Source organism: Haliaeetus albicilla, chromosome 18 (genome assembly GCF_947461875.1).
Source record: "Haliaeetus albicilla chromosome 18, bHalAlb1.1, whole genome shotgun sequence".
Classification (NCBI taxonomy): Eukaryota; Metazoa; Chordata; class Aves; order Accipitriformes; family Accipitridae; genus Haliaeetus; species Haliaeetus albicilla.
Window position 1 is genome coordinate 17357533 of NC_091500.1, and position 16132 is coordinate 17373664.

The 16132-nt window shown below is 39.8% G+C and overlaps 1 long non-coding RNA gene across 1 annotated transcript in view; it reads left to right on the plus strand.

Annotated features, from left to right (window-relative positions):
• LOC104316531 (uncharacterized) overlaps nucleotides 1–16132 on the plus strand; it is a 161810-nt gene that overhangs the window by 11625 nt on the left and 134053 nt on the right. Inside the window, exon 3 of the long non-coding RNA XR_011328625.1 lies at nucleotides 11173–11475. This is a non-coding gene — a long non-coding RNA (uncharacterized lncRNA). The remainder of the gene's footprint in view (nucleotides 1–11172; nucleotides 11476–16132) is intronic.

The following is a 16132-nucleotide window of genomic DNA, read 5'->3' on the forward strand; positions in this document are numbered from 1 at the left end:
GTGGGGGGATGACAGAACAAACACAAGCTGTTACCTTGCCATTTTTGCTAATGTTTTAAAATCAGGCAGCTTGCGAGGATGACAGATGCAAGTCAGGCAGTACTTAGTTCCTGTAGTCCTCACGTGATGTCTTCTCCTAGAGCAATACAAGTGTTGCCCATGGCATGGACAGGTGCTTACAATAGCTGGTATTCTCTTTGCTCATCTGACTTTTTTCCTTCCAGAAATCCTGCCCAGTTACTCCTTCAGCTGACGCTGTTACGCACTCTGAATGCTAGTTTCAGGCTGCCTATGTGCTTGTAATGGAGGAGTTTATCACCTTAGTGGTTCCTGCAGGTAGGAGGTAAAGCTTCAAGAGAAGGGGAAGGGCCTTGTCTCTGCAGTGCCTTCTGTAGTCAGTGGGTTAGCACTGCCCTGTGCCCTATTTCTGATAACATTCAAGATGTTGCATAGTGCTGTTTTTAAGCCTTGTGTCTAGAAGGGAGGATAAGAAAGTCAGCAGATACTGTGGCCACAAAATAGAAAGTGATATAGGTATAATGCACTTCACCATTAATGCCAGAAAAGTAATGTTGGATTGCACCAAAAATATCCACCCTCCCTTAAAAAAAAAAGTAATTCAAAGCTCTGTATAAATACTGGCAAGATCTGAATTGAACAAATGTTAGATAGGCTGTTGTAGTAGGGTAGGAATAATAGGCAGAAGTTAAAGTCTCTTTTGAAATCAGAGCAGTAAATATTTTTGCTTATCTTCAATTGAAATCTCAACCTTACCATTGCATTAACATATCCACTCATTTTTAGAAACTATGTGAATTTTCATGACTCGTTTTAGTGCTCTGTAACTATTTGTATGCAGATGTGACTCAAACATTCTCTCAGTCACACACTTTACCCTCCCAGTGGAGTTCATGCACAAACAGGAGTGGTGGTGTTCCTTCTCCTTACAAATCTTACCTTTCCTAAACACAGTCTTCTGCCTTTTTCACATTTATTATAACATTTGAAGAAATACTTGTGACTATAATTTCAGAGTTGCTTTAAAATGGAAGGACTCAAAAACAGAAATAAAAAAGTACTTTGTATCAAAAAGCATTTTTGTTAAAATGCAGTGTTCTCACATCTGAATTTTAGAGGTTTGAAAAGGACTACACATTTTCTTCTAACTTTCAGAAGAAAATGTTCTGGCCTGAGAACAAGCATGAGAAGGTTCAGCTGAAAGGTAATGTATCCATCAATGCATGCAGAGACTTAGAATGAAATTGCCATCTCAACCATAGCTAGAACAAACACAGCTGATGAATAAACGTATATTGGCTAGAATAAATACAAAGTGTAATGCCAGATGTGGACAGTGCAGAATGCGGGAAGGCAGTAAACTGAGTAAACATCAAATGAGGGATTAGCCTTAATTGAGAGGAATCAATTTCAATGAGAAACAGAACTTGGGATCTCTTTTGCCCAAAAGCAGTTGAGGTACCTTTCTAGCTAGAAGAGAAGCTGCCTGATCTGTCACTGCTTTCCCATTTGAGGCTCATCAGCAACAACCTGCTGCATATAACATACAGTTCAAAGGCTGCCTTTACTTCTGACTATCTCTGGCAGGGTTGTAGGCTTTGGAGCCCAGAAAACTTGGTTTGCAGCTTTTGTCTGATTTTCTAGAATGCACCTTTATATTCTTCATAAACATCCATAAGACCGTCTGCAGAACATCCCCTGCAATGCAATCACACAGGGTGTCTCTTTGTCAGTGGTAGGAAGTATGTTTTTATATTTCAGTCTCTCACAAAGTCCAAATGACTATAATGGAGTCTTCTGGAATTAGTTGTTCAGAAGCAATGTTTTTGGAGTTCAGATGAGACACTTCACACAGTTGTGTCGATTCCCTGTGTTTGTGTGCTTCTCAAAGTGTTTAGGCTTTCCAGATTCTTTAAAAAAGATACTTCCAGTCCTTTTCCTACTAAAGTAACACTTGAAAATATAAAACAATTATAAAGGCTAGTTGTGCATTGGACATTCACACCCCTCAAACCCACCAAAGCTATGGTTACTATTCTGCTGCCTCTCAGAGGTCTACTGTGTCCCATGAAACTTTGAGTGATGTGCCCTAAAACCTTCTTATATATTGTTGTGCAGCTTTATTGTAAGTAAGCATGGGATTCACCTCACAGATTAAGACACCAGTGCTCAGAGGCTTGATTTAGTTGCCCACATGTGGGAGTCCAGCACTATTTGAAGTGCTCAAGTCTTCCATCTGAGCTCCGGCTGCTGCTCTGTATTGGTAAAGAAGTCCCATACGTGGTGTGCCATCCTTACCAGCCCTGCATGGATTTCTTGGACACCCAATTGCACCTCAAATTACACCAGTTGTATCAGTGGGCATCTAATCAGTACACTCAGAGGAGTCTCCAGGGAGTGTCTAACCAGCTGCCCAAATGTACGTGTCTACTTTTGAGTCAGTTGAATGGCTTCGTAGCCTTTGACCACTAACTCACAAATTGACACCTACAGATAGATACTAAAATTTTTTCTCTTATTCCAGGAGCTAATTTCCACCCTACATGTCATTTGTTTGCTATACCATGCCTTTCTGGAATGGCCTGCACACCCAGCACAGGGAGGAAGTGCTGGACTGAACTGAAAAGCTGTTATGTTGGTCTACGGACAGGCCAATGCATACCCAACTCCTGTGCCGTGTGACACCCTGCTGGTTCTCCGATGTTGTGCTTATTTGGAACTTTTTGTCTGTTCATCAGCTTCTGGTGTTGCTGCCATTAGTAAGCAGCCCTGGCACCGGTACCCGGGCTCTGCTATGGTTGCAGTTAACGTGGGTAGATCAGCTAAATGCAAGTAAACTCAAGCATCTTCTCGTTGACACACCTCTGACTGTTAGCCAGGTGATCAGTTGGAGACTGGCTAAGGTTTCTAAGGTGACATGAAATTAAGCAAGTTGCAAAACATGTAAACAAACTAGAAAGAAGAGAAAGTAGGGGCTTGGTAACTGATCCAGCTGCAAGTTCCAGACTGATGCATAACCTGCCAACATGAAGATCACTGCAGGATCAGTGCTTATAAAGGAAGCACTCCCTCTTCTCTTAACGACAGCATCATTAGTAGTGCAGGTATATAGATCTTTTAAACTAATAGTGCAACAGATTGTTCCTGCTGCACTTGACAAGCAGTTCAGTATAACAGCCACAAGCTAAAATATTTGCAAGTTCGTGAACTTCTAAGCAAACTTTGCTTCTTTCTAAAGAGACTTACAAACAACTAGGCATATTTTCTCCCACTTCATCTTTAAAGAAATTACAAAAGAATATATACAGCAGGCCTGAAATTCCTGCCAGTCCTTCATCTCAATTTTCTTGGCATATTGAGAAGGAATCTGGATGCTGAAATTTACTGTTAATGAGTACCTTATTTTATGGATGTGTTCTTGTTCTGTGCACTAATGCTTATGTGAACTGTTTGTGTTTTTATGGAGGGCCAAAAAAGCCACCTAGAAGATAAATGCTGAAGTAACCAGTGAAATATTTTACTACTTTGTTGGGTGTTTTTTTAGTTTGGAAAGTATGGGTGGTCATTAATTGAGCTAAATTTCTTTATTGATTTATGTATCAGTTGATTATTATTTTAATTCTACAAATTATCTGCAGCCTTCATTTCAAGGGCTAGACAACCGTGGGAAAAATCGGTCTCCTGTGGCTCGTGATGGATTAAATGTAGAGGCAGCAAATATTAAGGAGCTGTTGGTCAATGCAAACAAAAGCTGCAGGTAGTAGTTTGATTGGAAGCAATGATGTGGATGAAGTGTATCTAAACACAACATCAAGTGTAAAGCAAGAATGTAAAGAAGTGGCAAGGACAGCAACTCCAGAATGGAAAAGATGAGGGGAAGCTGAAAACACTTGCCTAGAAATGAAAGAAAATCAAACCCCACCAGCAGTAGGCAAGAAGGATTAAAAGAAGATAAAAAATAGAAATGCTATACACTTACTTATTCTTGATTTCCAAGAATCACCAAGTGACTGTTGTTGAAAGCTGGACTAAAAGCAAAGGAGGTGAAAAGCTGGAGGACTTTTTGAGGGGAGAGCAAAAGAATGTATCTGCCCGTTGAAAGACAACCATTTCTGCTGGTTTCATCAAAACAGAATTGAATCCTCTGTGAGCTATGGAGAAAAAAAATCAATGCTTTTATCTTGTTGTGGTCCTGAATTTATACGTGATTCATATGATGTTTTACATTCTGTAAATGGAGTTTTTATACTTAGGAAAATTTTCAGGACTGAAGACTCTGCAATGTCTTTCCTCGTTCCTTCACTGGTAACAGCAGCATAGTCTCCTCCATACTTTCTGCTTTAGTGCCTCAAACCGCAGGTACTTCTAGCTGGGAAAATGCTCTATCCTCTATGTCTGTTATGCTCTATCCTCTATGTCTGTTAGCTCATGTCCTCTTCTGAGGGCCTAGCAAAGCTGTTCTTTGTGTTGGAGATTTTTTTCCAATTCATGAGTAAAACTGGAATTAACTGATTAACTTGCTGCACCAAATCCCTGAGTAGATGTGAAGTAGATGCTGTTTCACACAGGGTGGGATGCAGTGAGCAACGCTGTAAAGGATTCTGCCTTCCTTTACAAACTCCTGTGAGTCTGATTCCAACCAAAATTATGTGTTCATTTGTTTTCATTCATTACAACTTTAGTAAGTGTAATAGAGGAGCAGTGTCTCTAACTCCTGGGAGAAGGGGAAGGGTATTTTTTTCCTGTCTCGTGTAGGGTCACTAAATCAGACCACCCATACCATGAGTTCCGAAGTTGCAGTGAAAGCACTGTTACTTACAGGAATGCAAGAAGGAGCTGGAATACAGGTTTCCACCTGCAAGCATAGGTCTCGTTGGCTGAGGAGACAGATTTACCTCTTCAGTTCCTCCTCACCCTCTCGCAATTAGAGCAGAGCTACGTGCGAGCAGGGCTGGGCAGCTCTGACCAAGGAATAAATACCACGCTGACGAGGTGCCAGCATCCCATTTCAGACCAGCAGCCTTTCCCCTCCATCAGCATTACCTTTGGCATACATCTCCAAGAGTTTATAGCTAGGTGGCAGACAGGGAGGTATGACATCGCAATCTCAGAATATTAGGTCTAGTGATCTTGTAAATACTTTGTGTGAGCTATTCACGGAGGTGAATGTTTGTATACTGGGTTAAAGGACTTTCAAGCACAATTGCATTGTTCTTCATAGTAGCCTATAGGAAGAAGCAAGCAGGGGAGATGCATAATACCTAGATAATAGATAAGCAATCCCTTTGCAAATATTAGGGAAGCAATTGCAACACAATGCCATACGTCCATGCTCCAGGCTGCATTTGAACAGCTATTCTGCCTGAGTTGGGAATAAAGAGGTCTAAAGTGCATTGAATAGTTAAAAAAGTCTTTCCAAGAAAGGATGAGATCAGTTGTCAGTAGGTGTCCAAGACACAGAGAATGCCCAGCTTCTTTAGCATCTGTCCTCAGAGACTCCGAGCAAGTGCATCTTCCTCATGAGCACCGAGGATTTGTCTCCCCTCCCCCTGCCCTCCTCTGCTCTCCAAGGGGCAAGTCAACATCTCAGCTCTTTGCTATGCAAGAGAGCTTGGTTTTAACCAGCTCAGAAACTTTGCTGCCTGGAGAGGAGTGCCGCCCCAGAGACAGCATGTGTGATTTCTTGAGGATGCTGATTACATTTCCTCTTCATAACTGCCTGGTGCCAAAGGGCATGCAGAAAATCTTGGTAGAAACCATCCATTTGGTGTGCAAGGCTGCCACAGTGGTCTGCCGCAGCAGGACTTAGTAACCAGGACTTGAAACTTGCCTGGGCTCTGCTCTCAGTTCCACATTTTTGCTGCAGCAGGCCTAGTATCACTTCACAGGATGGGGTCCTGTCTGAATTAAGAGGGACCAGAGAGGCCCATAGTTAGCGTGGTATTTGTCTTTGCTCTGTATGTCCTTGCTCAAACAGTTAACATTGTGTTAGGTGGTAGGAACTTTAGTTAACTTGAAAGCTAAGCCTGGACAAATGGAGTGGGCTGACTGACTCAGCAGCTGTTTTTCATGGATAGGTAAAACAAAGTCATTAAGGGAAGGGTATTCTTTTGCATAATATAGTACACAAGTTCCATATGTTCTTTCTTTGCAATGTTTCTTTGCAGATGTTGTTTCTTCTTGCATTTCTTTCTATTTCTATACAAACAAAGATTTTTTTTCCCAAATTGCCCTAAGTATTTTAAGGATGTTGTACATGCTCATCAAGTGCTTCTTTATTCTTCATGGGACTCTTGTCATGCATCCCAGGACAGGTTTGGATGCACTCAGGGTAGTGTTTCTGAGTAACTGTGCTGGTGGAGCTGTCACTGTGCCTTACAGCTGTCTAGCCTTCTGGAATTAAATGTATAGAAGGAATATCCTGAGATGAGGACCTTTGTGTCCTTAAATATGACAGGCTTAAAGATGTTAGGATTAAAGACATGTTTGTTTGGCTAGTCCCTCTAATAATGGATACTTCTGAGATAATTCACCCATGAGAAGCGCACGTGTCCTACCAGTAGTTTTGTTGCTCCTGTTCCAAATAAGTAACAAATGCATCTTGAGAATCATGACGGTGCACCTTACTGCACTAAGCACAGACAAGAATACTTTTTCCCAGGAACTAATCCAGCACAGATTCTGTCACCTAGTTATAATGCAGCGTCTAGTTGAGGTATCAGTGACTATAGGTGGTCCCACATCTCTCAGGGGATTGTCTTATACCCAGTTGGAGCTCCTCCATAAGACAACCCTTAATTGTTGCTCACTAATAAAGTGTGTCTTTTATTACTGGAGACACTATGAAATATTTGTGTCAGATGAGAATAAGAAATCTCACAGTTTCTGCTGCAAAGCTGTTCCTGATTCTCTGTGACTTGGTCTTATGCTCCATCTACCTTTAGACAGCTTTACTTTGAATAGCAGGTCCGTGTTTGATACCAGTTTTGGCAGAGCAGTCCTGCAGTCATTGTTTAAGTAGAATGAGTGCTGAGCTCTAGGATCTGAGTGATGGCTGAGTGACATTCACAGGATGCAAAATAGAACTTGGGAATGGCACTAGCTGGGTCGGACCAATGTCCAGCTGCCCATGTGTTCTGTCTCCAAAAGCAGAAACAGGAGATGTTATTTAGGGAGACCGTACTAGCCTGGCCACTTTCTGTAGTCCATTCCCCTTGACTTCCCTAGCACCCAGAGCAGTTGTATTAGGGATGTTAGTGCATAGCCCTGCTTAGCCCTTTCAGTATCTGCTTATGGACTGTTGGTCCATCAAGTTACCTCATTTTTTTATGATCTACAGATACAGTCTTCCTCCACAGCCTTCTGCATCAGCAAGTTCCAGAAGTTCACTAGGTGCTGTGTAAAGAACTACTGTTACCTCCTTTAAACTGATCTCCTACTGGTTTCGTCAAGTGACCCCTAGTTCTAGTATTGCAAAAGTTGTTGAAGAGTTCTGCTTTCAGCTTTTCTGCCACCTTCGTGATTGTATAAACCTTACTTAGATTCCCTCTCTCAGCTACCTTCTCTTCAAATTGGAGCCCTAATCTTTTCTAGTTGTTCATTCCTTCTTAGAGCAAATGCTGTATCCCTTTGACTGTTTTAGTTGCCCTTCTCTGGACATGCAGTAACTCTACTACATCCATCTCAAGGTGCTGGGACCAGCACTGTGAAGAATACTTAAGATTTAAGAGGGATACCACAGACAGTTTGTCTAAGAAGAGTCTTTAGTCACTTGCCCCATAAACCCACTGTAACTCTGATCCTGAGTCATTGTCCATTTGTAAGCCATACTGCTTCCCTCTGAGTTACAGAGTTGGATGGATGTTATGCTAGGGTGCAAGAGGGGGATCGTGTATGCCATATCTTTCTGCTTTCCAATCTAAAATGCCAGAGTCTGTCTGCCAGGACAGAGTGTTAACTCATACAAAAAAAAGTATTGGGATACATGCAGACCAGAAGCGGAATACATATTGACAAACCATCTCAAAAATCTACACTAACTGTAAGTAACTAACTATTCTCTTCTCTTTAGTCAGTATATGTCTAACCTTACACATGTATAATGATACCTGTTTTTATAGATCATATTTTTTCAATACATTATTACTAGGAGAAAAGCGTAGTTTTCCAATAAAGCTACCTCATGTTGTCATATCAAGGCAGTCTCTACATATTCATTGCAGATGGCGTATTACAGAAATAAACTATCTTATATTTATTCTTCAACAAATATTGAACTATTGCTGTTAAAGCAAAGTTCAGATCCATACATCTGATGAACTGAAGGAAACTGTTAGAACATATTTGCCATTAACACAGTCCCTCTTTAGCAATCTTTTGTATTGATGGATTTACCATTTTGTGGTTAAACAATTTTTCCTCCTGGAATATTTCTAAAACCACTTTCTGATAGAAATCAGGAAAATTGAAGTTCATCTTGTACATCACTACTTTGGACAGCTCTATCTGGAGAAAAATAAATATAGCAGATATAAATTAAAAGAAAAGGGGACAAAACAATCTGAGCTGGAAAGAGAAGAGTGCAAGTTTATTTTATTTCCTTGGTTGTGTAGGAGTCTTGTTAACCAGTATGTAATGCATAGTCATGTAATAAAACATGCTAGACATTAAAAGGCAAAAACCCAGTTCACAGATGTTGTAACGTTATGAGATAATTTTAGGGAGTGAATGGGGTGAAAAGGCTGGATTTGTTAGAGAGGAAAATACCTATGGAGGCCTTTTCTGTGAGCAATACCATGACTTCATTACCATGTCAATTCTGGGAAAAGGCTCTGATTTAACACAGCAGTTGGCTGGATCCATATGGAGCTGATGAACCTCTGAATGAATAGTGAATGGAAAAACTGCTGGAATCTGCCTTCAGCTTTGTTCCCAGGATGACCAATGTAAAAGGCCTAAGAGCAATACTGCACAGATGGTGTAAAGAGGTAAGAAATCTGCAGGGTTTAGTTTACTTTTTCTTATCCTACACTGTTTGGGGTTTTATTTTTTTAACCATACTTCAGTTTCTCCAACTCTATTTGCTTAAATGTCTTTACGCGCAAAAAAAAGTAAAAAAAAAAAAAGCTTTCGGGAAATGAAATTAATTCAAAAAACATATGTAGCAGTAAACATTTACATAAAAATACAATTTAAAATGCTGAATTTTGTATGGTGTAGAAGTAATTGAAAGCATAATTATGAAATCCTGAAAAAAAAGCTAGTTAAAAGTTTAACAAAGAACTTTGGAATTACTTCTTCAATTCACCCTATGTTGTGGGAATATGCAGATGTTCACGTTTACACAGTCATGTATGTCCACTAGGGTTACATGCTTTTATAGTCTGAAGCATCATCACAAGTGCCAATACAGTAAATCAAAAGACTCTCTGGCATTATCTAGTTTCCTTTCTGGCTTTAAAAGTTAGAACAGATGTCACAAGAGAGGACAAAATGGATTTTACCCACCGAGAGGAGCTTTTCTTGCCATCATTAATAGGAGGCTCCTTGAAATGCTAATGTACACAGTTTGTGTTGCCGGGTTTGCATAGAGATGGTGGGAAACAGCTCTGATCCCAACAAAACCTTTTGTTATTAATCAAGAAAATCTGCTCTTCTGAAACAGCAAAGCACTGAAATGGTGTGGCTACTTGCAATGCAGAGATCTCTATAGCGATCTCCAATGAACAAAAATGTAATAAAAACTGTTGAGCAGTTCTATGAGATACGGCACATGTAGCAATTTATTATTTGCAGTGATTTTGCATACACCTTCTACTTTCCTTTGTCATTTCATCATGGGTATTTACAGTGGAAAGATTATACTGTTTCTGTATTTTTTTCCAAATCTCCACTCTTTAAAATCTTGTTTCATTTCATAGCAAATCTAAAAAGTAAGCAAGCTTGGAGCAGAAAGAACTTTGAAAAGCAAACTTTTCTTCTTGAAAAAATCTATCATGGAGCATGAGTTTCTGTTTGATTTGATGTTAATACCATGTAAGATATTTTTGCTTCGTTAGAATATAGGATTATGAGATCTTGTGAGACCTTTGTGAGTACAAACATACATGCAATATTAGGACTAGTATGCTCCTCCTGTTGTAAATTGGTATTAATAATTTTTAGTACTCTTTAAGAGAAGAGATTCAGACCGTGACGTTGCTTTGTAACATAGGACCTCTTATTTTTAAGAAATGCCAATGCAATTAAATCACAAAGTACTAACTGCTGTCAGACATTCATTGCCTTGTATAGGATGCCTCAGCAGAAGCCTTCTTTCCCAAAAGTATTTGGAGTATGAATTAAAGCGAAAAATTCAAGGAAAGCCTGAATTAAAATGTAAATTCTTTGCCTGGTATTACTCATCACTGAAATCTCTGGCCCAGTCTCTGATCAGAGTTACATTAAATTCCCTATCAATTTATTGTACACCATTTCCACAACACATTAATGTGTCCTTTCACAGATTCATTGTGCTGAGACTTCAATATATGGGCACAAGAGAATGAATTAGGGATGAAGCATTAGCTCAGAGTTTAAGCCTCTTTTAATTTTCTTGCCTCTGTGGATGTAAAGCAAATACTTAACATTTTGCATTGCCATAGATTATTGCACTTTAATTTCTATTGTGGTTTTTTTTAATGATGGTAATAAGCAGACAGTAAAAATAAATAAAAATAACTTGTTATAATTCATGCAAGATGTTTGAGATGACCATCATATAGTTACTGGATAATACAGTATATGTAGTAAATTTTAAAAGGGGAGTGTTTATTTGTTCATAGCTTTGTCTCATACAAATTTGGTAAAGCCAACAGGAAAGAATGGAGTAGGATAAGAGGGGATGGGGAGCTTATGTGAAAACAATGAGTGAAACATCACTGATTACATCACTGAGGAGCTGTTTCAGTAGTAGGAAATACTGTAACAGGCAAGCAGGGAAGGACAAAGCTGTAAGAACAACTTTGAAGTCAAAAGTGCCTTTGACATTGTAAGAGGTCTATAGATGAAATGACCAAGGCTATCGCTAGATACATCCTACAAAAGGATTATCTGTTCTGTAAGTTTCAATGTGTAGATTTTTTCCCAGTCTCCATTTTCCTTTCAACTTTACAGGTAAACTTCTGATTTCATGACAGCTGCATTTCAAAGGGGTCCGAAGTGCCTGTACTGCTGTACCAAAGGGTCTCCACCACCTCTGCTGCTGAACACAAGACCTCGCTGCTCCTGTGAGTGTGGCCAGATTAAATCCTATGAGGCTGCACTGAAAATCCCAGTTTGCAAGGAGGGGGTACTGTTCATCCAAAATAACAAGCAACAACAACAACAAATCCTACTGAGCGTGCTTAGTGGGACCTGCTAAGGCTTTTGTCAGGAACTAATGACTTTGACCTCACTGTCCGATCCCTCAGCATAGAGGTAAGGATGAAGACTGTTCTTGGGAAGAATCTTGATTAGGAGGGCTGAAGTATCCTGTGTCAACAAAATACCCTACAAACCCCTTGTCTTAATAGCACTCACAAAGTAAAGCCATTTAGCAGAAACATACTAAAGGCATATTGTCCTACATAAGACTTTTCTCTACCTGTAAAGTTTCAGTGATTTAACAAAAGGATTTTTTTTCAGAAGTACTGCACTTAAAATTGCTTCAAAACTTTGCAGAAGTGCAAATGTATAGATTTCAACCAGGCTGGAAATCTACAGTTTAGCTTGTGTTGCTAAACGATGAGCTAAGCTGATATATGGCAGTCTGAAATATATCCATGAAAGGGTTTTCAGATAAACTGTTTTTTAAACCGGTGTAAATTCTTTGTGTGGACACTCAACCTGAAGATTTTCATCAAGGATTAAACGTTAACTGACTACTTCCCTGTACAGTCCTCACCAAATTTTGTTCTCACTTCCTCTGGTCCTGAGTAATTTCACTGCATTTGAAGTGGTTATTCTAAATTTGTCCCAGGCTAACAGACCAAAATTTAACTTTAAGAGTCTCTTGGAGGAGCATTGTCTTCTGTTGGTGCGTTTATAGATTTTTGGCTGAGAATCTGGAATAGGTGAGCAGTCCAATTCAGATGTGAACCCTTTCCCTGCACTGCCTTGTAGGGAAATCTCCTTGTCTTGTTTTTTATATACCTGAAAAATGGGTGTGAATTGATATAAAATCAGATCTCTTCACTTCTTCCTTTGGTAACGTTTTATGGCCAGCTTAAATAGGCAAGGTGCAAGAAATCAAGTCCCATTTCCCACATGGAAATCACTGTTCCTGGCAGTAAGTGTTTATAAGATCAAATTCCTTTTTGTAGAGTAAAAATAATGCTTTTAAAAGTCAGGTTGTATATGTAAATTATTTAGGGATAGATCTTTAGTGAGGTTTCTAAAACGAAGCAAGTATTTATGATATGAGGGCCTTCAGGCTTTGGAGAACCAAATATGGGCAAGCGGCAAAAAAGGTCCATCTTTTCGTATATTTAAATCAGTCTCCAAATTACTTTGAGTCTTGTATCATTTCTGCTTTCTCTGTGTCTTTTTCTTTAAACTTCCATAGTCAGGTAGCACCCTGCAAGCTGCATTGAATCCGACACCTAAGATAGCCTTATAAACCCTGCGGACATTAAACTACTGGAAAACAGATTGGGTTGGTAAAAATAAGTGTGCATGTTCTCACAGAACCTGAGAAAATCACACCTTCACTTTGTTAAAAAAAATCTGTTTGTGCCACTCCAGTAATCACTTCATAACTGGTGGGAGAGCAGAACATATGTCTCAGAAGTGGTGGAATATAAAAGCGTCTACCTCTAATCCTATTTTCTTTAAGAGAAAAAAAAAAGCAACAAAAACACCCAACCTTTTCAGTATGTCATCTGTAAAATCGGTGCCAAGGGTTTTCTGCTTAAAAATCACAAATGAAATGTAAATTGCTCATGAAAGCAAAATGAAACAGAGGTGTTTTTTTTAATGAGGTGTGTAATGTAGTAGGAAAATACACTAAAATGCTTGCTTGAAGCAGGAACAGAGGATATGAAGAGGAGCCCAGTCCTGGCCTCCTTACTCAGACAAACTCGTCACGTGTAGACAACTTTTACAAAATGCCTTAGTGTAACTGCAATGATGTGCTGAATAACCCCTAGCCTGAAAAGGGGGAACCCTCTGAAACCTGGGAACTAAGGCTCATCCCTGGCACCTGCAGTTTACAGGGCATACCCACCTATTGCAAAGGTTCTTCTCTGTTCAGTTCTAGCAAGGTACCCTCGTTAGAGTCATTACCCCTGCATCTGCCTTCTTTTGGAAGAAATGTAGTTTAAAAACATTACTATGGAATGATAAGTACAAACTATATTTTAGTAGAGCTGGTTTTACTCTACTACTTGAATGTAGAAGGCTGCAGCAGCTGTCATGAGATCAAAACTGCTATTCCAGAAGCATTTCGGTACCTTACCTACCAATTGGTAGCTATGCCATCCTGCTCCCTGCTTAGAAGGGCAAAGTAGCATCAGGAATTTGTGACCTGGGAAGGATCATTTATTTTGTTTATGTGGATATTAATTTCCATTATTCCTTTGTAATTTTTCTATGAAAGTTTTTAATTCAATTCCTTATTACCATTTTGTTTGTTGCTGCAAATTTGTTCTGCCTTCTGCCCCTTTCTTCTTTTTTAGGACGAAAATTTGTGTGCTCCAATTAGCTGGTGATTTGAATAGGAATTTGACTGTGTCAGGGCAGCAAGAGTAGGGTTATAAATGCTAAGGCATTTTGTGGTCATTTCTGTGAAACTGCTTGGTTAATCCTTTTGCAGTTTTATTAGCAAGCAGAGTCCCAAAGAAGTAAAGCAGTGTCAACAAGGGTGTTGTGTATGGCTTTTGTAGCCCTGCTACAGCTAATGAATCCTATGTGCCTGCTGTTGCTGAAGCATTTCTTGGTTACTTGTTTATGAGGGCTGAAACCACCTCTTTTCAAATTTACCTTTTGGACTCTGCACCAGTGTGGTAAATATTAGGTAACAGGATATTTACAGAAGGGTCATTTCCATAGAAATGGATGGGACCTGAACATTGATCTGCTAGAGAGGGGAGGGAAAAAGAAAGAGGCTTCTTTTCTTTCAGGGGGTTGGGTGGTTAAGGGGTCAGTAGTGTGAATGCTCTAATGTGTGGCAGGGCTGCTGCTTGAAAAAAATGCTGAGAAGAAATCTCAGTCTAATGCTACAAGCATAAAGAGGATATGATGGCAATATAAACTGTAATCAACAGGACAAATGTATCCCACTTTCACACTGTTGAAATCAGTGGGGTGACAGGTTGCACCTGGGAGACTTTGGTCCAGCAGTGTCCAAATTAAATGTGAAAATACAAACTAACTGCTGACATTAGGCACAGGAGTCTCAGGAAGGTTGTTTTGTCAGGATTCAGTTGCTCGTTCATCTTCCTTACAAACCCCTTCCATCTCCTCCTTTCTCCCATCTTGCTATTCAGTAAGGTCAGAGATGGGAGATCCTGCCAAACCTGTGCTGAGCCCCAGGGCTGTTTGGTGATCAGCAAGTTCCCCAAATTGCTGCCTTTTGTTCCCAGCCATGACCTCATCATTCTGCTGATTTCACACAGGTTAACGTTGGGCTGTACATCTCCTCCGAAAGGCAGTACCTCCAGCGGTATCTTGTCCTTGGCACTGTGCGGCTTCATGTATGACTCAGATGGATAAACGGTATTGGAAGGGTGACTTGCACTGTAAACCACACCACCTGCTTTTTATCTTCTTTCCAGCTCCAGACCTTGCTTCTTTGGTACAGGCCGACAAACAGTCCAAGGATTTGAAGAGTACTTACCTTTAAAATCATGCTCTGCTAAACAAATCTCTTTCAATTGATACAGGGCACATAGCTCTTTGATAACTTCTGTTGCACAGTGAGTGTTAATGGATGTATATTATGTGGAAATGAAAGCATGCACATTACTGTGTGTATTCATCGTTTCTAGGGAGTTATTTATTCAGGTAAATAAGATTTTGCTAAGCAGTACTCAGCTATGCTTAACCTTTATTAATAAAAGTAATACTTGGTGTGGTACGATTTCTTAGAATCAAGCCAAAATAGCAGCAAAAAGAGTAGGTAGAATAGATGTTGTCACGAGGATTATAGCATTTACATTCTGGTGATGATTATATATTCTAGATGCCAAATCAGATTGTATTATAAAATTCTAAATTAAGAAAATATTGTACCTAGTTCTATGTGCCATTATTTTAAAGCAGATCTGGATGAAGAATACTGGCTTTTTTTGCTTTAGAGTAGCTATTATACAGCCTTGCACTCTGATCTTTTCTGCTTCTTTCACTTCACTTTCCCTTTGTTCTTACTCAGAACACAAGAAATAAGTCACCAGTTTCTGCACACCTTGCGTATGAAGAAGACTGATTCCGTATTTATCAGAGCGCCATACAGCCCTTCTTCCACCTCTCTCTCCTTTTCAGATAGATTCTGCTTTGCAGTTATTAACCTCGATGGTTTAGAGTACCCTGGAAATTCTCATTTAATGCTAGCGAATAACTTTAAAAAAAAAAATAAAGCAGAGCTGTTTGTCTTGCTGTGTCTTTAAATCTGACCTTTATTGTTTAAGTTTATTTGAAAAAAAAAAAAGTGTCGAGTTGTTGAAAGACCAGTGCACTCCATTATGCTCAAGGCAGTGAGAAAATCCCATTGAGGCAGTAACACCAGCCAGTGTTTACAATGCTACATTTTAAATGCATATTGGAAAAACAATGATAACAAAATTAATTTCCTGCATTTAACATCACTATAGTTAAGAAAGCATAATTACACCAAATGCCAGGATTTCTTTTCAGCAGCAACCTAGTTGGCCAGTGGTTGCGATGAATCATGTTGTGGCTTGAGAATGGAAATTCGCTCCAGCTGCGTGCTGGTACTCCCGGGTCCCTCCAGGCATGCAGGCCCAAGCACGGACGTGGGTGGAAGAGGGGCTTTGGAGGAACGCGGCTACCTACTCTTGTCTCACCTCTCCTGCGTTTCCTCTGACTCATGCTGTTGTTTTGAGGTGGATTTCCTCTCTGCTCCCCACTTAGTATATAT